The sequence below is a fragment of the Eublepharis macularius genome, chromosome 1, assembly GCF_028583425.1.
Source record: "Eublepharis macularius isolate TG4126 chromosome 1, MPM_Emac_v1.0, whole genome shotgun sequence".
NCBI lineage: Eukaryota > Metazoa > Chordata > Lepidosauria > Squamata > Eublepharidae > Eublepharis > Eublepharis macularius.
Window position 1 is genome coordinate 24,485,461 of NC_072790.1, and position 23,241 is coordinate 24,508,701.

Sequence of the window (23,241 nt, forward strand, 5' to 3'; positions counted from 1 at the left end):
TTCAATGAGGTCTTTACTTATTGCAGGTATACTAACTTGACAATTGACCCAGATATCTACAAAATGAGTTCAGGCAATAATGGAATATGAACGTTTGTGATTTGGTGTATTTCATTAAGAACCTCCTTCCAGAATTTTTCTATGTATTTACATTTCCACCAACAGTGATCAAAACTACCTGTTTCACTGCAATTTTTCCAGCAGTTTGGGGACTGTGCAGACGAGAACTGAGAGAGTTTTTTCGGAGTTAGATAACATCTATTTAATATCTTGTAAGTTTGTATCTTGGTGACAATTGTTTTGGAATTATAAATATTGGAGGACCAAATACGCTTCCAGGTATCAGTATTAAGATCTGTTTGGCAGTCTTGGGCCCATTGGGCTTGAATTTTCAATTCTTTAGATTTAAGAGTAGTTAAAATTACGTCATACAATTTTGAAATCAGGCCTTTATTATTGAAGGAAGAGGGCTCTAACATGCGTTCAAGTTCTGTATTAGGAGTGAGGAATAGTTTCTTCAGATCAATCTGATCAGCGAGACCAGATAGTTGCAGGTACATACTCCAAGGTATTTTATTCTTTGAGGTATCTTCAGTTGAAAAGAAAAGAGTTGGGTGTTGTCTGCTTATAAGTGACACTTCACCCTAACTTTCCCAGCAACCTCTTCCAGAACCTTTATTTAAATGTTGAACAGCTTTTTAAAAAAGGATTTGTGAGGTGAGGATACATTAATTGCCAAACCCTATTGTGTCAGTAAAAATCTGTAAAAAAATATTTAAGATATAATTTGATAACCCAAAAAGTCTCCATCTGCACTAAATCTGAAAGCTAGGGATGCAACTGGCCTGCTATCAGTGGGTAAGCCTGCATTAGCTCTCCCCCATCCTCCCTCAGCCCTCACTAGAGTTAAGGGGGAAATGGGTGGTGGTGGGGAATTGGTATCATGGTGCAGTGACATCACCATGTCAAGTGACATTCTACGAATTCCCCATATCTATGGTCTTTACCATAGAGATCAGATAAATTCTAAGAGTGTCGCATGGCACTACTCACTGCCCTCTACCCAGAAGTGACATTGCAACATCAAGTAATACCCATTTCAGCAGAGCATGCCACACTCAACCTCCTTCCCGGTAAAAAGAGCACAAAATGAAATTTGGTGAGGATCTATTGACAAATATATGCGATTCTTCTATGTGCTCAACATAGAAGTGCTATGTTCAGTGCTCAACATTCTGTCACATATTAGTTTTACCAAATAATAGAACCCAGAATGTAGCTGTGTAGAAATGTTAATCCAGAAATGTATTTCCTACTGAAACCAGAGGAAACAACTTCTGAACTGCTTTCTTAGCATGAGCTTCCTTTCTGATACTAAACTGAAGTATCTATCATGATTATTGGACTCCTCAACCAAAGCCAGCTCTTTCTTCTTCTCTCTTGTACCTTCTTAGTCATCAGGGGTGAGGCCAAATTCTGAGCAATCATAGAATTATGACTGATGCTCACAGATCCTCCACCATCCTGCACAGTGCTCCTCTCCTTCATCACCTTGCATGTGAGATGAAGACAAACCACAATAATGGTATTTGCTAGGTTTGTTAGTTAAATTAGTTTATAGCATGCTATGCTAGAAATGACAAACAACCAAGTAATGAAAATACAATATATTACTTCTCCTAGATAGGTTCATATAGTCCCTCTGAAGGTCATCCAACTTCAGTGGCAGATAGGCTGAGTCTTTTCAGACATGGTGAGCAGAAAGCAAGCATCCATCATTGTGCCTGGTTTTGCCCTTAATATGTTGTGGAGTAGAGATGGGCACGAACTGAAATACGAACCAAAGTTCTTGACGAACCAGGCTGGTTTATGGTTTGCAAACCAGTGGTTCATCAGAGCCCATTTCTGATGAACCGCCACAAACTTTAGGCTGGTTCGTTTGGTTTTGGTTTTTTGGTTCTTCACTGCAGACTGCCTGGCACTGATCAATCAGTTTCCTAGGCAACAGGGGATGGACTTCCTGCAGACCTTTTGCTGTCCAGGAAGTGGCAAACCAACTGGTTCGTGAACTGGGACAGGTTCATGAAAGTTTGTGGTTCATGAAATGCAACGACTCACGAACCGCACGGTTCGGGATTTTTTTCTGGTTTGTGCCCATCTCTATTGTGGAGTATAGAGTCAAGTACTCATGAATGGCACCTGATCTAATGGCAGGTGGCTTCTTCCTGAATGACTAAGTTACAGCAGTCTAAGTATTTTTGCTGTCTTTTAATCATTTTTGTGCCCCCCTCAAACATACCATAATTTTCTTCTTTTTATTGTTTAGAAAATAAATGGCACTGTGAAGTGTGATATTGTGAAAATGGTGACACTTTCTCCTTTTGGTCTGAAATTTGACATGCTGGAGGATTCCTTGGATACAGGAATGTTGTCACTCAGAATTTTATCCCGGATGGATTGAGGAGGGGGAGGTTACAGTCAGAAATAAGCTCCCCAAATTTGAAACCAAATGAAGCCAATACTGAATACATTTTTTAAAAAAAAGATGTGTGATATTCATAACAAAGATAAAGAATACAGAATATTAACATTAAAATGAACCAAAAATGAGCCATTTCTTCCTACAGAAAAAAGAAAATCGCTCCCTCTCTGCCCATTGGCAACAGTACTCTTTGGACCCTGTTTATGATTAACTAAGATTACCCTTCCAGATAGCATTGTGGTGAGGAGTCAAGAAAGTTTATGTCTGTCAGGAGTCAAGAGAGTTTACACCTGTTCTGTTCATTTGATGAATTAGGGCCAAGCTACAAGTGACGAATGACACTTGAATGGCAAGTGGATTGAGTGGAGGGCAAGTGAACAGGGAGAAATACACTTGCCATTCAAGTGTCATTCGTCACTTGTAGCTTGGCCCTTAGACACCACCCTCCTCATCATATACAGGCTTTTTATAGCTGGAATACTCAGAAAATTGGGGAATGCATGAGCTAAATTATTTGTGAGAACTTATATAAGACTGTGTCTATATGAACAATTTGTGCTGTTTATTTCAGTTGGCAGACACTGTCCTTGATCATACTCTATTGCAAAGTTTGCTGTAACCATGACAGCTAACTTTTCATTATCAGGAAATGGCTTGGATGGATCTTATTTCTGTGTTGTTCCTATTTCCCCTGGCAATTGCATTCCTTTGGAAAATGAGCAATTTCTGGAACAGCAGCAAACAAAATCTTCCACCGGGACCAAAACCATTACCAATAATAGGAAACTTCCATCTAATGGACATTAAGAGGCCTCACAGAACCCTGTTAAAGGTAAGCCTTTTGTTCATCTTCGTTCTTCTGTGCTTCCACACATGGGGACTGCGCAGGCGCAGGCCAGCTGCCGGAGAATTTTCTACAGCTTCTATAGCTCCAAACGGGCCGTTTGTCGCGCGCCTCAGCGACCGTTTTCCCGCCCAAACGGTCACATGCTCCTCCAGCGACCAACGGCCCCTTCCCTCAGTTCTCTTCTTGCCGCCGCTTGGAGAGAACGTGAGCTTCGTTGCTCTGTCTTTTTGTGTGCTTTTGAGCTTCTGGATTGATCTTTTGGCTTGAACTCGGACTTCGGACTTCGGACTACTCTTCTGCTTACTGATTTGGACTTTGACTTGGACTCGGTAATTACGACTCGGACTGTTTGAGCCCCTCTTTTAGCGTGCCCCTGAAGATGGCCTCAAAGGCTCTCTTCAAACACTGTGTGAAGTGCCACACGAAGATGGCGCAAACTGATGGCCATGACTTGTGCCTTTTTTTGCTTGGGGGAGACCCATAACGTGACCGCATGTAAGGTCTGCCAGGGGTTCACCCACAAGGCTCGGCAGGATCGCCAGGCCCAGCTAAACTCCGCCTTGTGGAAGTCCGTGATGTCGGAGGCCACCCCGATGCCCTCTGCTAAGGCCGGCCCTAGCCCCTCTGCCGAACAGCGATTGAGAGCGGGTTCAGTGGCTTCCACGAGGTCGGGGTCGAAATCGCGGCCCCCAAGTGCCTTGGCGTCAAAAGCGGCCTCACCGGCGCAGGGATCGGCAAGGCCGCCCCGAAGCGCGTCTTCTACCCGCTCGGATCCGAGACCGGCTTCGGAACCGAGGATCGTGGTGCCGAGCCCCCGCTCGGAGCCAACGGCTGGCTCGATTCCGATCAGAGCGAAGGTGTCAAAGCCGAGATCCACTTCGAGGTCGAAGAGCCCATCGGTTCCGAGGTCCTCGTCAGAGCCACCGGCCAAGAAGAAGAAGACTAAGCATCGTCACCGATCTCCGCGTCCTGTTCCACCAGAGGACGTCATCGTTCTTCCCCGCACTCCTTCACCTCACCTGGGTTCCCCGGATCCGGAGGAAGGCGTGGAACCAGTGCCGGAACCGACGGCCTTCGAGGTTGTGGAGGCGGAGTTTTCTCCGGGGCCGGAACCGAGCCCCTTGTTGAGGGGGAGCCGACCATCACCTGCCCATCGTTCCCCACCTGCTTCCGTCCACGGACGACGTTGGTCCGGGGAGAGTGTCGGTTCCGACCGTTCCATGGCATCCATTGCATCTCGTCATCGCCAGGCTTCTTACCTTCCCCCGACATACCACTGCCAGTGGGAAGGGGCACCTGCCGGGTTCTCTGGCTCGGAGCCGAGGCCTTCGACGTCGAGGCAAGCGTGGCTCCCTCCGCCGGTCCAGGAAGAGGAATCGCAGCACGGTTCCGAAGAAGGCGAAGTGGAGAGCGTGGGGGACTACCCTTCCGAGTCCTGGTCCGAGCCTTCGCCGGATGATGATGTGGCGCCGAGCACCAGTTCGCCATATGAGGATCTGAGGATCTACTCAGACCAGATGGCCTGGATGGCGCAGGCGCTGGAGATGGACATCTCATCGGCTATCCCCCAGACCAAGGACAAGCTCCTGAAGAGAATCTACGGGGACAATCCGGCATCCATCGGCTTCCTCATGCTTGAGGGCCTTGAGGAGATTGTGGAGAGGGTTTGGAAGGTGCCCTGCGACCAGCCTGCGACTTCTAAGAGAATCGAGCAGCTTTATAAAATCAAGCAGGGCACCTGGCAGGCTCTGGTGAAACACCCTCCTCACTGGTCACGGAGGAATTCCACCCCCGGCGTTCAGGCCCGCCTTCGGCACCACCTGACAAGGAGGGCAGGAAGCTTGACGCGCTTGGCAGGCGCCACTACTCCATCGCGTCTCTGGCCCTTAGGATCGCCAACTACCAGACCATCATGGCTGGTTACCAGCTTTATCTCTGGGAGAAGTTGGCGTCCTAAGTTGGAGACCTCCCACCTGAAAAGAAAGCGGTGGTATCCCTGCTGCAGACTGAGGCTGTGAGGCTGTCCAAGCAGCAGATGAATGCGGGGAGCCACGCTGCGGACACTGCTGCGTGGGGGATGGCTTCTGCGGTGGTCCTCAGGCGCCATTCCTGGTTGCGGTCGACCGCCCTTTCCCAGGAGGTGCGTTCCAGGGTGGAGAGTATGCCCTTTGAGGGGGACTCGCTCTTCTCCAAGACCACCGACGAGGCCTTGAAAAAGAAAAAGGAAGACAGGCAGACGGCGCGGTCCTTGGGGCTGGCTCCTACAGACAAGCCCACTTCCAAGCCACGGTATGCCCCCCGGTATGGCCCATATCATTACCAGGGCAGGTACCAGCAGCAGCGGCCGGGCTACCAGCAATATCCTGCCTACCCGCAACGGGCCTATCCCCCTGCACAGCAACAGAGGAGGCGTAGACCCTTCAAGCCTCGCCCGTCACAGCCACCGGCCCAGCAGAGGGATCAGCAGGGTCCCGGGAGGCAGTACTGACGGGACACGCCAGCCGTATCCCCAACTTTTTCGGACAGACTGAGTCCACTCCTCTCTGAGTGGGAGTCAATAACATCTGACTCATGGGTCTTAACGATTGTTGATATGGGATACGGGCTGGAATTCATTGAGCTGCCTAGGTGCAGTTCACCCCTGACAGCTGTAAATAACACTATGGCCGAGCTGGATGCGGAAATCGTGTCGCTCGTGGCCAAGGGTGCTGTGGAAGAGTTGCCCTATGAGGAATCCGTGACAGGGTTCTTCTCTAGGTTTTTCCTGGTACCCAAAAAGGACGGGGGTTTACGCCCCATCTTAGATCTGAGGGGTCTTAATGCCTTCCTCAAGGTTACTAAATTCAAGATGGTTGCATTGGCTACGGTGATCACCTTACTGAAACATGGGGATTGGTTTGCTGTCCTTGATTTGAAGGACGCATATTTTCACGTGGGGATACGGGAAGAGCACAGAAAATACCTGAGCTTTGTTTATCAGCGTAGAGTTTTCCGGTATAGGGTGCTTCCCTTTGGTCTATCCACTGCCCCACGAGTGTTCACAAAATGTGTGGCCCCTGTGGTCTCATTCCTCCGTGAGGAAGGCTGTACCATCTTCCCATACCTCGATGACTGGCTCATCGTGGCTGAGTCAGAGGCTAGGCTGGTGCGGGACATTGACTTGGTGCTTAGCACTTGTGACCGCTTGGGGCTCTTGGTAAACTTTGAAAAATCCAAGCTGGTGCCCACCTGCAAGATTTCCTACATTGGTGCACTGTTGGACTCAGTGGAGGGTAAGGCTCTGCTCCCCTGGGAGAGAGCTAGGTCCCTAAGGGGTCTTGTGTCCATGTTTAAGAGGAACCGTTTCCAGTCCGTGCGCACTATCCAGTGCTTGTTAGGTCATATGGCAGCGGCTACCTCTGTGGTCCCCTTCGCTAGGCTACGTATGCGCCCTCTCCAAAACTGGTTTGTGCGGAGGTACGATGCCATGCGGCACCCTCCATCCCTCAAGCTCTCCATCCCAAGGGTCATCCTGTCCTCCTTGGACTGGTGGTTGTCTGATGACAATTTGTTTAAAGGGGCACCTTTTGGCTATCAGCATCCTGACGTCACGGTGACCACTGACGCCTCCCTGCTGGGCTGGGGGGCTTATTGTGGTGATGTATGTGTGCAAGATGTCTGGTCTGAGAGGGAAAAGACCCTCCACATCAATGTGCTTGAACTAAGAGCCATACGTTTCGCACTTGTGTCCCTTACAGCATTTTTGAAAAACCGCCAGGTGTTGGTACAGACGGACAACACGACTGCCATGTACTACATAAATCAACAAGGGGGTACAGTGTCCATGGCGCTCTGCCGGGAAGCCACGCTCACTTGGCAATGGGCAATCAGGAATGGCGTGACAATTCGTGCATTACACGTGGCAGGGTCGGACAATGCCCGAGCGGATGCCCTGAGCAGGGTCCTTCTGCTGGACCACGAGTGGGAACTGAACGTAGAGTGCATTGGGCCGATCTTTCGGCTGTGGGGTCATCCGGATATAGACGTGTTCGCAACTGTGGCGAATACCAAGGCCCAAATGTTCTGTTCCAGAGCGGGGAGCGACCCCCTCTCTATTGGGGATGCCTTCCAGTGTATGTGGACTCAGGGGTTGCATTATATGTTTCCTCCGTTCCCCTTGATTCCCAGGGTCCTGTGCAAAATAGAGGAGGACAGGACGGACTGCATCCTGGTAGCCCCCTTTTGGCCAAGGCAGGTTTGGTTTCCAAAGCTCCTGCGGATGTCCCAACGGACATATGTGAGTCTGCCCCCTCGGCAGGACCTTCTCATGAACGGGAGCTTGGTCCATCACGACCCCAGGAAGCTGCACCTGACGGCTTGGCGGATCGTTCCTCCCCTGTAGGTTTTTCAGATCAGGTACAGAAGGTCCTCCTGAATGCTCGCAGACCATCCACTAGGCGCTCTTATGCGGCCAAGTGGCGTAGGTTCGAAATATGGGCACTTGCTAAAGGAGTAGTGCCTGCCAGCAGCCCCCTAGGGGTTATATTCGATTACTTGTGCCACCTGCGGGACCTGGGCTTGAAGGTTTCCTCTCTTAAGGTCCACCTTGCGGCTATCTCTGCTGCTCACACTCGAGTTGATGGTGGTACAGTATTTTCTCACCTGAAATCCCGTCAATTCCTTAAGGACATGTTCAACCTATACCCACCTGTGTCGGCACCGGTACCTCAGTGGTCGCTGTCCCTGGTGCTCTCACAGCTTATGTTGCCTCCGTTCGAACCTCTGGCAACCTGCCCCTTGGACATGTTATCGTACAAGGTAGCATTCTTGGTGGCCGTAACTTCTGCTAGAAGGGTCAGTGAGCTGTCTGCGTTGCGATCTGACCCTCCCTTCCTGGTGTTTCATCCGAACAAGGTGGTCCTGCGTCCCTGCCTAGGTTTCCTGCCTAAGGTGGTGTCCGCTTTCCACCTCTCGCAGGATATTGCATTGCCTGCATTTTTCCTCACCCTTCCTCGAAAGGGGAGAAGGCCCTCCATTCACTAGATTTGAAAAGGGCCATAGCCTACTATTTGGATAGGACAAAGGGCTTCCGATCAAGCCCTCACCTGTTTGTGTGCTTTGGGGCCAAGGACAAGGGTAACAGGGCTTCTTCACAGACTCTGTCTAGGTGGATCGTGACGGCCATTAGCAAGGCCTATTCCCTAGCTGGGGTGGCTTGCCCACTTCATGTCAGGGCCCATTCTACGCGGTCCCAAGCATCCTCCTCGGCACTCCTCAGGAGTGTGCCTCTGGTTAACATCTGCAAGGCGGCCACGTGGTCCTCTGTGGACACTTTTGTGAGGCATTACGCCGTGGATGTCAATGCAGAGCAGGATGTTTCTGTGGCCAAGGCTGTCCTTCACTCCCTTTTTTCCTAAGGGAGTCTTGGATGAGTTTCTTTGCATACCTGCCAGGTACCCTTCGGTGAAATTGTATATATGTATCTGTATATATGTATATATGTATATATTATATATATATATATATATATATATATATATATATATATATATATATTGCACTTGTTGTATAGATGTATATATATATATATCTGTGTATGTATATATATATATCTATATATCTATATATCTATATATATATCTATATATCTATATATCTATATATCTATATATATATCTATATATCTGTGTATATATATATATCTGTGTATGTAGTTGTCATTGTGCTTGTTACACATGTGGAGTGTTATTGGTGTTGTATAATAATAAAATTGTGTTGGATTTCACCCCACCTTCCTTATTGTGTGAAGCTTGGTACTCTCCCATGTGTGGAAGCACAGAAGAACGAAGATGAAAACAGGGTTGACATACCTGTAACTTATGTTCATCGAGTTCTTCTGTGCTGACACACAACCCTCCCTCCTACCCCGCTGTGAATTCCAATGCACGACAATGTGATGGCTGTAACGAGAGTTGGTGTTTTTAAGTTGTTATGGCTAAGTGTATTGGTCAAGCGGCGGCAAAGGAGAACTGAGGGAAGGGGCCGTTGGTCGCTGGAGGAGCATGTGACCGTTTGGGCGGGAAAACGGTCGCTGAGGCGCGCGACAAACGGCCCCTTCAGAGCTATAGAAGCTGTAGAAAATTCTCTGGCGGCTGGCCTGCGCCTGCGCAGTCCCCATGTGTGTCAGCACAGAAGAACTCGATGAACATAAGTTACAGGTATGTCAACCCTGTTTTCTAGATCCTTGTGTTGTGCTGGTCTTGCAGGACAGAGAGACATTCAGCTTCTCCATTTCAAGCACAAGCATTAACATCCAAACAAATATGTTATTTGTCTGTGCATGAATAAAATGTACTTGATATATTGACCTGACCTGGATGGCCTGGGGTAGCTTGTTCTCATCAAATCTTAGCTACTAAGCTGGGTCAACTCTGGTTAGTAATTGGATGGAAATTCAGTTAACTAAATCACTGTGGTGCCAAAAGAAAATTATAGTGGGTCCAAAGAGTACTGTTGTCAGTGAGTTGTTGGGTTAATTGAACTTATAGAGAAATTTCCAAAAGCTGAAAGTGTTGTCCCATTGAACACATGGCAAATATGTTGAAAGATATGTAAGAGACTTTCCCCATTTCAACTTACCTAGATAATAGGGATGGGTGTGTGTGTGAATCTGTATATCTGTTTATATAATCTCTAAGCACATAACTAAGAACCACTCAGGTTTTAAACCAGCATTTGGAGTAGGAAATCAGCTGTATGACACTCAGAGCCAAGCTACAAGTGACGCCTTACACAGGTTGTACACGTGTCAGCTTCCCTCAAGTTTTGATGGGAAATGTAGGCATCCTGGTCTTACAGCTGTAATGGAGAGCCAAGCTGTAAAACCAGGATGCCTACATTTCCCATCAAAACTTGAGGGAAGCTGACAAGTGTCCAACCTGTGTAAGGCATCACTTGTAGTTTGGCTCTCAGTGGCTCACTCCAGATAACATCGAGGTGCTGGTGATGAATGCTGGTGCTTGGTAGTCAATAAACCACCATTAGTGGTTTGGGGGAGTACTATTAGTTCTGTTGTTGCAGATAGTAAGGGTGGGCATAAACAAAATCCTGAGCCCCAAACATCACAGAAAAAAACCCCATTTTCAAGCCTTACTTGATAATCTCCAGAAAGGAAATGCTACTCCTGGCTGCTTGATAGTCACAAAAGCCCTCTCTTATGAAATTCATGTTTCTGTCCAAGTTCCCACATTTACCACCAATGTAGCAAGAGCTCGAATTTCATTGGAATCTGTTCTGAATTTCTTCCTTCCAATCAGATTGTCGCAAGGGAGAAGCAAAAAGCACTCCCAGCCAATCCCAAAGAGAGCTGCCATTCTCTTTCCTCCCCTCCTTCTCTCTTCATCCCTCTTGGGGGAAGGGTGAAAATCAAAAAACCTAATGGTGGGAGGGTGGCTTGTTCAAACACATTGCCCAATTGGCTTGATTTTTTTTTTCACGGACAGAAAAAAGACACGCCGCTGCAATTTTGCAGCTCCAGGTAGCTCCAGGTATGGGTGCTGCAGTGGAAGACTTCCACACTTTCTGAAAGTGTGGAAGAAACCACAACAAGGAAGGAAGGCAAATGTAGAATATTCAGTAGAAATGTAAAAAAAAAAACAGTCACTGTAAGAGTAGGAAAATGAAATGAATGCAGACACGGTTTTGTTTTAATGCCAGGGGCTAGGTTCTTGTGCTGGCTGGCTGTTTACAGCCATTTTAGTAAATAGTACAGAGAACTTAGTGCAGCTACACAGAGATATACCTACTTTGGGGGGAGGGGTTATCTGTAAAATTATCCCCCCTTGTTCAATCTGCTTAAAAATCATAATGGGGAAAAACCTGAAGGAATTTTGAGTTCAACCTGGTAATGCCCACTGAAAACTACTACCTATTTATACTGGTTTTACTATTTATTGAAAGGGTATTAATTATTTATTGAATATTTATTGCATGAAGTCTGTATAAACTCCTGTGTATTTATTGAGATATTGTATTGTGTATTTATGATCCGTTGAGATATTTTACTACCAAGTGGGTGCTGGTGGCATATTTGTAACAGAGTAGAGGCTCTCTGCAGCCCCTGGAAGCTTAAATGCTAAATAACTTCGCTGGGCCAAGTTCTTCTCCAAGTTTGACTTCACATTCAATTACCTTCCAGGGCGAACCAACTTCCTAGCAGATGCACTATCACGAATGCCCCAGCATGACAGCCAGAGAGAAGAAATTATTGACACAGTGTTTTCACCGACCCAAATGGGAGGGGCAGTGACAACCCGCAGCCAAATGGTGAGGCAGCAGCTCAACAAGAAACTCGATCTCTCAGGCTGGAAGGGGCAGGTAAAAGATGAAGTGGAAAAGGAGGAAGAGGGTGCGCCCCAAAACGAGCTCACACAAACAGAGGCGGGTGAGTGGTACAAAGAAGACAAACTCTATATTCCACACAGTTTACACAAGGAAATTCTTCAGCAGTGCCACGACGTCAAAACAGCTGGTCACTTCAGCTACTTAAAAACCCTCCACCTAATTCAACGCCAGTTCTGGTGGCCCAGCATGAGACAGGACGTCTCCCAATACGTGTCTACCTGCCCAGTCTGCATAATGGGGAAATCCAGAAGGGGAAAACCCCCAGGAGTACTCCAAACACTAGAGACTCCTTCCTGGCCTTGAGCAGTGATCTCTATGGACTTCATCACCGACCTACCCCCCTCCAAAGGGTACACATGTATATTGGTGGTGGTGGATCTGTTCTCCAAACAAGCACACTTCATCCCTTGCACCACCGTTCCAACGGCCAAAAATCTAGCCAAATTGTTCATGAAACATATAGTGAGGCTCCACTCAATTCCTCTTAAAGTGATCTTGGACTGGGGAGTACAATTTGTGGCCAACTTCTGGCGGGAGCTCCTCCAAATTTCAGGCATTGAGCAAGGATTAATCTCTGCCCATCATCCTCAAACCGATGGACAAACCGAACGCTGGAATCAAGTGCTGGAACAATTTCTAAGTTGCTACATCAACTACCAACAAGACAACTGGACAGACTTTCTCCATTTTGCTGAATATGCATACAACAACACAGTACACAGTTCTACTGGGATTTCCCCCTTTAAAATAGTACACAGATACAAGGGACAAGCCCTACCCTTTGCCACAAAACCAGAGACTCATAAGGCAGGAGACCTAGGAGAGTGGTGGTCCTCCTTAACAGCTCAATGGATTGTCATCCAAGAGACTTTAAAGAAAGCCAAAGAGGATTACAAAAAATATGCAGATCGGCATCGCACCGAATAATGGAACCTGCAACCCAGAGACCGAGTGTATGTCTCCACTAAGATCTTCAAAAGTGACCAGCCATGCAAAAAACTAGGACTCAAATACATGGGTCCCTTCCCAGTAAAAAGAGTAATCAACAACATCACAGTAGAATTCAAATTGCCAAAGAACCTACGCCAAATACACCCAACCTTCCTCTTTAGTCTGTTAAGATGAGTGGCACCCCAAAGAAGGAGTTCCACATCCTACCTTGATTGATGGCCAGGTCCACTATGAAGTGGAAGAAACCTTGGACTCTAAATGGAAAAACTTTACTACTTAATCAGGTGGAAAGACATTGATGGATGCTTCAGAGAGTGGGTTGAACACTCCCACGTTAATGCTCCATGGCTCACTGCTAACTTCCACAAGAAATACCCCAACAAGCCAGGACCAGGGCGGTGAAGGGGAGCCTTGGGGGGGGGGCAAAATGTCAGGTCTGTTGCCCACAGTCCCTCCATCTTTGCATGCTTTACCATCATCATCTGTGTGTGTGTATAGCTTTTCACATAAGCCATCCAGCTCCTGGGAAGACAGCACTCTTATCTCGGATGGCTCACCATAGCGGCCTTGGGACGGTTCCTTTCTATTCTCCCACTGACTATGCCCAGCTGGTTGGGCATGGAGGGTGGGGGGGCTTACAGGGAGGGACTGGAACTTTGTAGCAAGCATTCCATACGTCATTCTCAACAAGAGCCCTGTGTACAACCAGATGCTTTTACAAGCTTCTGTGTAACCAATGGACATATATACGCTGTAGTTCTAGTTTCTCAATAAAAAACCTTGACTCAAGAGAGCCTGGATTTCTTGCTGCAAGGAGAGGGAGACAGCTCCAACATATCCTGTTTTCCATAGACTGACAGGGGGTCTGGCCGCTGGCCAGCAGCACCCCCCAAGTGCCCGCCTGCCAGGCCTCCTGGATAGTACCTTCTGGAGGGTAAGCAAGGTGGCTGATGTCTGTGGCCGCTGGGCCTGGCAGGCTTGGGGAGGTGGTAGCAGGCTGCCTCTCCTCTCAGGGGCGGGGGGTCTGGCAGCTGGCCGGTGGCACCTCCCATGTGCCCGCCGACTAGGCCTCCCAGTTGGAAGCTACTTTCCACTTCTGCAGCAAGGTGGTTGATGTCTGTGGCCTCTGGGCCTGGTGGGCTAGGGAAGGCGGTGGAGGGCCACCTCCCCTGTCGGGGCTGGGGGCAGGCTGCTGGCCAGTGGTACCCCACATGTGCCTGTCTGCCAGGCCTCTCGGAGGGTACCTTCCGGAAGGTATAAAAGTTTGGTGATGTCATTGGCCACCTCAGACCAAAATGACCCAGCCACAATCTGCTAAGAAAATCCTCCAGCAAGACAAGTTGGCATTTGTGGAGGCCTCGTACACACAAACACACAACCTAGTGGGTCAGACACCTACTTACGTTCACCAGATGGGGTACTTTACGGCATCGGGGTCAATGGTGTTGTCTGCACCTCGTGTGGTGTAGAGTCTGGACAAAACACACCAGCTGGACATGCATGGAGCATTGGATGCCCCTCCAGTATCAAAGCAGTGGCTGCCTCAAAGATTACCCACCATCCTGCCTTCGCGGAAAGGATGGAGTTGCGGGACCCATTCCCCCTTCCTCAGAGGGAACAGCAGGTGCCATTTATTGGGGCCACTGTGCAGGACAACTGCATGTGCTACAGTTCCTGATCTGCAGTTCCTGATCATGTCCACAGATGCCCAAACCTGGCATCCGTGGACATGAACCACCTTTCTGCCTTAATGGAAAGGATGTGAGTCATGGTGGGACCCATTCCCCCCAGTCAGAGGGGAGAACCGGTGCCAGAGACAGAGGGCACTGTGTTGCACTACCATATGCACTACAGCAGCTGAGCTGGCCCTGTTGCTGAGAAGCGGCATCGGCAGACACCAACCATATTCCTGCATTTGTGGAAAGGACATGATGGACGGGACAGACAGGAGAGGTTGCTGGACGGTTGGAGTCCAGAGAGAGAGGGGGAGAAACAGGGACCACAACTAATGCTCTGTGGAGACATAAGCCACCTTCCTGTCGTCACAGAAAGGACAGGATGGATGGAACTGACTGGAGAAGTCCCCTAAGGATTGGTATGGTTCCACAGAGGGAGAGGGAGAAACAGGGATCATGAAATTGTCAAGGAAAGGGGGACAGGAATGGGTAGACCCCGATCCGACAGTGGCTGCTGACAGCAACCACCTTCCTGCCATCACGGAAAGGAGGGGACGGGGCGGTACAAATCGTTGGGAACACTTGTGGCAGTACCTGAGAGGGAGAGGTATGGGCTGGGAACTGGAAAGATCCCAAGGGTTGTGACGCCTTAACCAAGGAACTCACAGAGGTACTCTGCGGCGGCAGCTAACATCACCCACCTTCCTGCATGAGTGGAAAGGATGGGATGGATGGGACAGGAGAGGTCATTGGGAGGGGTCGGAGTGGTTCCAGAGAGGGAGAGGAAGAAATAGGGCAGCGGCGGCAGCTGCCATCGTCCACCTTCCTGCCTTCATGGAAAGGACGGGAGTCGGGGGACACATTCCCCCCCCTGCTTCAGAGGGGTCAAGTCAGTCCTGTTGACAGGAGCCACCATACTGTACAACCATACTGTACCACAATACTGTATAATTATATGTGCAATATCCGCTGAACTGTCCCTCATGACCAAGGAGGCAGTAGTAATATGGTAGTCCCTCATGAAGTGGCAGCTGCCTTCACAGAAAGGAGGGGATGGGCAGGACAGGAGAGGTCGTTCGGAAGGGTCAGAGTGGTTCCACAGAGGGAGAGGGAGAAAGAGGGATCAGCAGCCCTGAGAACTGAGGGGGGCTAGAGCAGTTCCACACCACTCTGAGACACCTGACCTGAGCAGGCACTAACAGTGTCGGCACCAGCAGACACCAACCACATTCCTGCCTTCGCAGAAAGGATAGGATGGGCTAGACAGGTCTCCAAAGGGTTTGTAGAAGGAAAAATACGGACCATGTGAGTGATGAAATGTGCAGACATGAACCACCTTCCTGCCTTCGCGGAAAGGATGGGAGAGAAAGGACAGGAGAAGTCGCTGGGAAGGGTCAGAGTGGAAGCAGCCCTGAGAACTGAGGGGGGCTAGAGTGGTTACCCACCACTCAGAATCACCTTACCTGAGCAGGCACTACTCACTACTGTGAGCCTTTCCTGCCTTTGAGGAAACGACAGGAGTCGAGGGACCCATTCCCCCCTGCTCAGAGGGGACAGCAGGTGCCCTGGATAGGGGGCACCATGCGGCTCAAATATATGTGCAACAGCTCCGGAGCTGTTGCACAGGTGCCCAAAGTAGGCTGCTGCTAGCATCGTAGAATCATAGAATCATAGAGTTGGAAGGGGCCATACAGACCATCTAGTCCAACCCCCTGCCCAGTGCAGGAACAGCCTAAAGCATCTCTGACAAATATTCATCCAGCCTCTTCTTGAAATCAGTCAGTGAGGGGGAGCTCATCACCTCCCTAGGCAGCTGATTCCACTTTTGAACTACTCTGACCGTGAAAAAGTTTTTCCTAATATCCAGCCGGTACCTTTGTGCATGTAATTTAAGCCCACTGCTTCGCGCCCTACCCTCTGCTGCCAACTGGAACAGCTCCTTGCCCTCCTCCAAATGACAGCCTTTCAAATACTTAAAGAGAGCAATCATGTCCCCCCTCAACCTCCTCTTCTCCAAACTAAACATTCCCAAGGCCCTTAGCCTTTCATCATAGGGCTCAGTCTCCAGACCCCTGATCATCCTCGTCACTCTCCTCTGCACCCTCTTGATTTTGTCCACATCCTTTTTCAAGTGAGGCCTCCAGAACTGCACACAATACTCCAGGTGTGGCCTGATCAAGGCAGTATAGAGAGGGGCTAGGACCTCCTGCGATTTCGACGCTATGGCCCCTTTGATACAACCCAAGATTGAATTAGCCTTTTTTGCCACCACATCACACTGACTGCTCATATTTAGTTTACAGTCTACTCTTACCCCAAGATCCCTTTCACATATACTACTGCCCAGAAGTGTATCCTCCATCCAGTATTTGTGCTTTCCATTTTTGTGGCCCAGATGTAATACTGTGCACTTGTCTTTGTTGAATTGCATCCTATTCGCAGCTTCCCACTTCTCCAGAGTATTCAGGTCTTGTTGAATTTTAATTCTATCTTCTTGGGTGTTTGCTACTCCTCCCAATTCGGTATCATCAGCAAATTTAATGAGCAGCCCTTCCACTCCTTCATCCAGATCATTGATAAAAATATTGAAAAGTACCGGGCCCAAAACTGAGTCCTGCGGCATCCCACTAGACACCTTCCTCCAATCTGATGAAATGCCATTGACCACCACTCTTTGAGTGCGGTCCTCTAACCAGTTCCCTATTCACCAAACTGTCCTATAGTCCAGTCCACAGTCTTCCAGTTTGCCCATCAGAATGTCATGGGGGACCTTATCAAAAGCTTTACTGAAATCTAGATAAATCATGTCAACAGAGTTCCCCTGATCCAGTAAGCTGGTCACTCAATCAAATAAGGAAACAAGGTTGTCTGGCAAGATCTGTTAGGGACAAAACCATGCTGACTTCCCCTGATCACTGAGCGGTCCTTCAGATGCTTACAGATTGATCCCTTTAAATATCTAATATCTTCCCAGCCACAGAAGTCAGACTGACCGGCCTGTAGTTTCCCGGGTCATCCTTCTTCCCTTTCTTAAAGATTGGGATAACATTCGCTCTTCTCCAATCTTGTGGCATCACCCACCTTCCTGCCTTCACAGAAAGTAGGGGATGGATGGGAAGGAGAGGTTACTGGGAAGGGTCGGAGTGGTTCCAGAAATGGAGAGGAAGAAACAGGGCAGTAACAGCAGCTGATCCTGCCTTTGCAGAAAGGACGGAGTTGCGGGACCTATTTCCCCCCTGGCTCTGAAGGGTCAGTCCGTTCCCTTGACACGACCCACCCTACTGTTCAACCATACTGTATCCCTGTACTGTACAATTCAGCTGAGGTGTCCCTTGTGGCCAAAAGTGGTGGCAGCTGACATTGGCTACCTTCCTGCCTTTGCAGAAAGGATGGGAGTCACGGGACCCATTCCCCCCAGTTAAAGGGGCGAGCAGGGGCCTTGGATATGGGGCACCGTGATGTTCAACTTCATGTGCAACAGCAGTTGAGCTGTTCCTTGTGGCCCAAAGTGGCAGCACCTTCCTGCCTTTGCAGAAAGAACGGAGCCATGTAGGGCAATTGTCTTTGCCAAGAAGTGAAGGCCTGCCTTGTGGGCCCTCAACCTCAACATTCTAGGCACTGTCTCTGACCCTGAGGGAACAAGCTCTGCGAGCGTGGCCTGCCTGAGCATTCTGCTCCCACCAGCATCACCCTCAGGGCAAGGATTCTTGCTTGGGGTGGATTCTGGTGACCCTCCCACTGATCCCTGGTCAGAAGAGCTGGTAGCCCTCTTTCTCCTCCCAATGGATGTTTTGCTGGGCGAGGATGGAGGCCTCAGTCTCGGGTGGTGCCTCTTCAGGTGCCTAGTCAGGACTGTTGATAACAGGTGCTTCAGGTTATTGCCCCTGCGCACCAGAACATCACAGGCATGGCACCGCACCACACGGAGGTCATTAGGAAGGGCCTGAAAGTGCCTCCATACAGAGGCTTTGAAACATGGGTCACTAACTGTCCCGGGGGAAGGAGGTCAAAGGGTTACAGGCTGCGTTGCAGAGCTGGCCATGGAAGACGGAGTGAGGGGTGGACTGAAAAAAATCAGGCTTCAATGCACTCTCCCTGTCTCACTCCCAAGTAACTGCCCCCTCCCACTCCACTGAGCCCTTAGCCGAGGTGCCAGTGCCACTGAGCTTGGCCCCAGGGCCAGGCAGCAGCCCTGGAACCAGAGGGAGGAGCTAGAGCCCTAGCTCAGCACTCCCAGAAACCTGACCAGATCAGGCACTAGTACTAATAATGTGAGCCCTCAGCCGAGGTGCCCACTGAGCTTGGCCTCAGGGCCTGGCAGCAGCCCTGGAACCAGATGGGGGGGGCTAGAGCCCTAGCTTAGCATTCCCAGAGACCTGACCAGATCAGGCACTAATAATAATGTGAGCCCTCAGCCGAGGTGCCCACTGAACTTCGCCCCAGGGCCTGGAAGCAGCCCTGGAACCAGAGGCTGGGGCTAGAGCCCTAGCCCAGCACACCCAGAAGCCTGACCAGATCAGGCACTGATACTAATAAAAATAATAATTGGATGAGCCCTCAGCCGAGGGGCCCAAAGAGCTTGCCTCCAGAGCCTGTCAGCAGCCTTAGAACCAGTGGAGATAGATCCCTATCTAACCACACACACACACACACACACACACACAAAATCCCAGCTCCAATGCACTCTCCCTGTCACTCTCTCAAAGGGCTAGCAGGAGCTCTTACCTATTCCACTGCTTGCTGAAACTGAAAACCAGAACTGGGAGCACAGTGCCAGAGGTCTCATTGAGAAAAGCAGGAGGTCTGTGGTTGGTCGTCAGAACTGCCTAACAGGGTTTGCAGGGATGAGATTGGAGTTTCCATGGCCACAGAACACCCCCCTCCTCCCTCCCTCCCCCCAGTGTCTGCTCCCGTGTTAGCAATTGTAACCAATTTGCAGTCCGCACTTAGAAGGATGGCCTGCCCATCAAACTAAGTTGAGCTTTGATTGGGGTGTCCAGGGCGACGGAGTGCAGACAGAGTTCAGGCAGTCCCTCCCTCTGTTGCTGAGGCAATTGATTGAAGGTGCCTGACTGTCTGGCTTCATAAACAGTGGACGAATGCAATGAATAAGGCTTGAGACGAATGCTAGTTTGTCTGAAATGGTGCCTCACAAACGGCCCATTCACGAACAGACATAGTTTTTTTCCGTTCATAATGCTGTTCGTGTCCATGTCTGCTTGTGAATTTCCTGCATTGTGCAGGGGGTTGGACTAGATGGCCCTGGAGGTCTCTTCCAACTCTATGATTTTGCGATTTTCTATGTGGTTCAAATACTGTCATGGATTGATCAAATCCATACAGTCTTTTATCTGTTTTAATCCTTTCTAATGCACATAAAAACCATTGACAACTGTATCCTTGTAAGTTTAAATTTTCTCTCAATTTCATTTTACATTTACCTTGTCAAAATCCACGCATTTGGTTTTTCAGTTGGTATTTAACTGATGTTTTTGACTCAACTCATCATTGTCTTGAAGACCTGAACTATCATTTTCACTTTTTAAAATTCCATTTCAGTTATCCAAGCAGTATGGTCCCGTCTTCAGCTTCCAAATGGGAGTCCAGAAAATGGTGGTTCTGACAGGCTATGAGACTATAAAAGAGGCTTTGGTGAACCAGGCAGATACTTTTGCAGCGCAGGCCAACCTCCCGATCTTTGAAGAGACTGTAAGAGGCTATGGTGAGGACGCTGCTTTGGAATAAGAAACTTACTTACGTGTCACTGCACCAACTACCAAATTATCCTAGGAAATATGCAAAGTGGAGTTTTTCAGACTATAAAATTGTCTGTCTTAATCCACAACTTGAGAATAGTGTGCTAGTTATTCAATCCTTACATGTAGATCTGCAGGAATTAGACGGAGATAAAGTTTATCTCCTTGTGTGAAAACATTCACCTGAGGATTTCTGCCGATCAAGCAACTATTGAAGGGGTAAGCTAAACTGGATGTTTTTCAATTGGCAGGCTTATTTATTTATTTAATAACAACAACAGTTTATATACCACTCTTCTAGAGAGATTAGTGCCTCACTCAGAGTGGTGAACAAAGTCAGCATATTATTATCCCCACAACACAACTTGGGAGCTGGGTCTGAGACAGGGCTGCCATTTAACTGCTGTGCTACAGCAGCTCTCCTTCTATTTTCTTGCATCATAAAACTTGAGCCATGCATAGCTTTCCCAGGAGATCTTCCATCTAGGCTTGTTGAGTTTTAGTGAAGTGGTTGCAGCATCTGTGATTTTCATCCCTGTCCAGGCTAACACAGTTAATACTTAATCCAAGGGTATGCTCTGGCACAAAGAAAACCAAAACAAAACAGACTTTTCAGGGACCATGCCTTCCCTTGCCTTCTTCAGTTCTACCCTGAAAGATAAGGAGTTTGGGAGTAGAGGGAAATGGTGATAATTCTTTCTAGTCCTTCCTCCAGAGTCCCAAAACCTCCAGTAGCCAAGAAATCACAAATCAAGTTTGTGGAACTGTAACAGGGGCAGTTTTCACATGACTAACCTGCTTCTGTAATGTTGCAAAACGTTGTGCAAAAAACACGGAAGATAGTGTCTTCTTGCAAGAGTTTTGCACAACATTGCACAAAACTCTTGCGAGAAGACACTATCTTCCACGTTTATTGTGTGACATTTTGCAACATTCTGGAAGTAGGTTAGTAGTGTGAAAATGGTCAGGTTGTTTATCCGCTTCTAATTAGGGCTTTAGCTTTACTCTTGGAAAGTCTTCAGACCATTAATTGAGACCTAGAAAGCAGCACTCACTTTTTTATTAGTTATATGGTTATTTATATGGTTATTCTTGCTATATTCTCCCCCCAAGATACAAAGACTTGTTTTAGAGTTTAAATATTTCTTTTATTGAAATATATCCTTATGTTTTTAAAGAAGCAAGGTATCAAAACATGTATGATTATTAATATAAATCTTACAAAGATGGAACACAGGAAAGCGATAAAATTAGATTTGCTAACATTTTTAATTAACTCTAAGTTTAAAACAAGCAAAGTTTCTATGAATGCATTGAGTTTCTAATGCATTAAGATTCCCGTAGCATACAATATGATGCAAAGATTCTCACCTAGGTCTTCATGAGATTTCATTCAGTCAGCAATTCCTGAAAAATGGAAAGAGAAATTAAATAAGGAAGTGACGGAAGAAGAAATAAAAGAAGCTATATAATCAACGAAGATAGGAAAGGCGCCAGGACCAGATGGACTAACGGCAAAGTTTTATAAAGTGATGGCTAATGAACTGGCGCCATTCCTGAAAGAAGCAATGAATGGAGCGATGCAAGATCAAAGGATTCCTGACTCATGGAACGAAGCTAATATATCGCTGATACCGAAGGAAGGTCAGGATTTGACCAATGTTAAAAATTACAGACCAATTTCGTTGTTGAATAATGACTATAAAATATTTGCAAAGGTGTTGGCAGGGAGGTTGAAAGGATGGATGTCGGAATTCATTGCTGAAGAACAGGTGGGATTTTTACCCAACAGACAAATTAAAGATAATTTGAGGACAGTAATAAACGCTATTGAATACTATGACAAGCACTGTGACAGAGAGGTTGGTTTTTTCTTCGTAGACACGGAAAAAGCATTTGACAATCTGAACTGGGATTTTATGTTTGCTACTATGGAAAAGCTGCAAATGGGAGAAAAGTTCATACAAGTGGTTAAGAAAATTTATAGAGACCAGAGTGCAGCAATCATAGTGAATGAGGACTTGACAAAAAAATTTGAAAATCAGCAAAGGAACCAGACAGGGATGCCCGTTGTCTCCATTGTTGTTTATTTTGATTTTGGAAATATTGATGATTAAAATACGTGAAGATGACACAATCCGAGGTATGAAAATAAAAGAGTTTTCTTACAAGGTCAGAGCTTTTGAGGATGACATAATGTTAATAGTAGAAGATCCAATTGAAAATATGCCAAAGGTAATAGAGAAAATAAAAGAGTTTGGAGATTTGGCTGGATTTTACGTGAACAAAAAGAAGTCAAAGATTTTATGTAAGAATATGACTAAACAGAAGCAGCAAGAGCTAATGGAGATAACAGACTGTGAGGTGACTAATAAAGTAAAATATCTTGGTATTGAGCTGACTGTGAAAAATATAGATTTGTTCAAAAACAATTATGAGAAACTGTGGATACAAATAGAGAGAGACTTAATAAAATGGAACAAACTGAATTTATCATGGCTGGGAAGAATTGCAGCAGTAAAAATGAACGTCTTACCACGTGTGATGTTCTTGTTGCAAACTATACCAATTATCCGAGACTCCAAACAATTTGATAAATGGCAAAGGAAAATCTCAGATTTTGTGTGGGCAGGCAAGAAACCACGAGTGAAAATGAAGGTTTTACAAGATGCGAAGGAAAGAGGTGGTTTGCAACTGCCCAACATAAGACTGTACCATGAGGCAGTATGTCTTGTATGGTTGAAAGACTGGATAATGTTAAAAAACCGTAAGTTGCTGGCCCTGGAGGGACATAAAAAAATATTTGGATGGCATGCATACATGTGGTATGACAAAGTAAAAGTGGACTCTATGTTTTTGCATCACTATATTCGGAGAAGCCTCTTCACGGTCTGGAAGAAATACAAGTTGTATATGGAAGACGGAATTCCTTCATGGGTGGTTCCGTATGAAGTAATAGATCCGAGAACTGTCGATAACGAACAGCAATGTCTAACCTACAAGGAGATTACACAAATACAACATTCAAAGCTGAGAATAACGACAGAAGAAAAATTGTCTCCTTGTTATGGATGGTTCCAGTACAGATAGATCAGAGACCTTTATAATGCGGACTGCCAGAGAGGAGGAAAAGATTGGAAAATTTGG

At 47.5% G+C, this 23,241-nt stretch overlaps 1 protein-coding gene across 1 annotated transcript in view; it reads left to right on the top strand.

Moving 5' to 3' along the window:
• Positions 1-23,241, top strand: part of LOC129323895 (cytochrome P450 2K1-like) — an 84,896-nt gene that overhangs the window by 44,503 nt on the left and 17,152 nt on the right. The window lies entirely within an intron of this gene.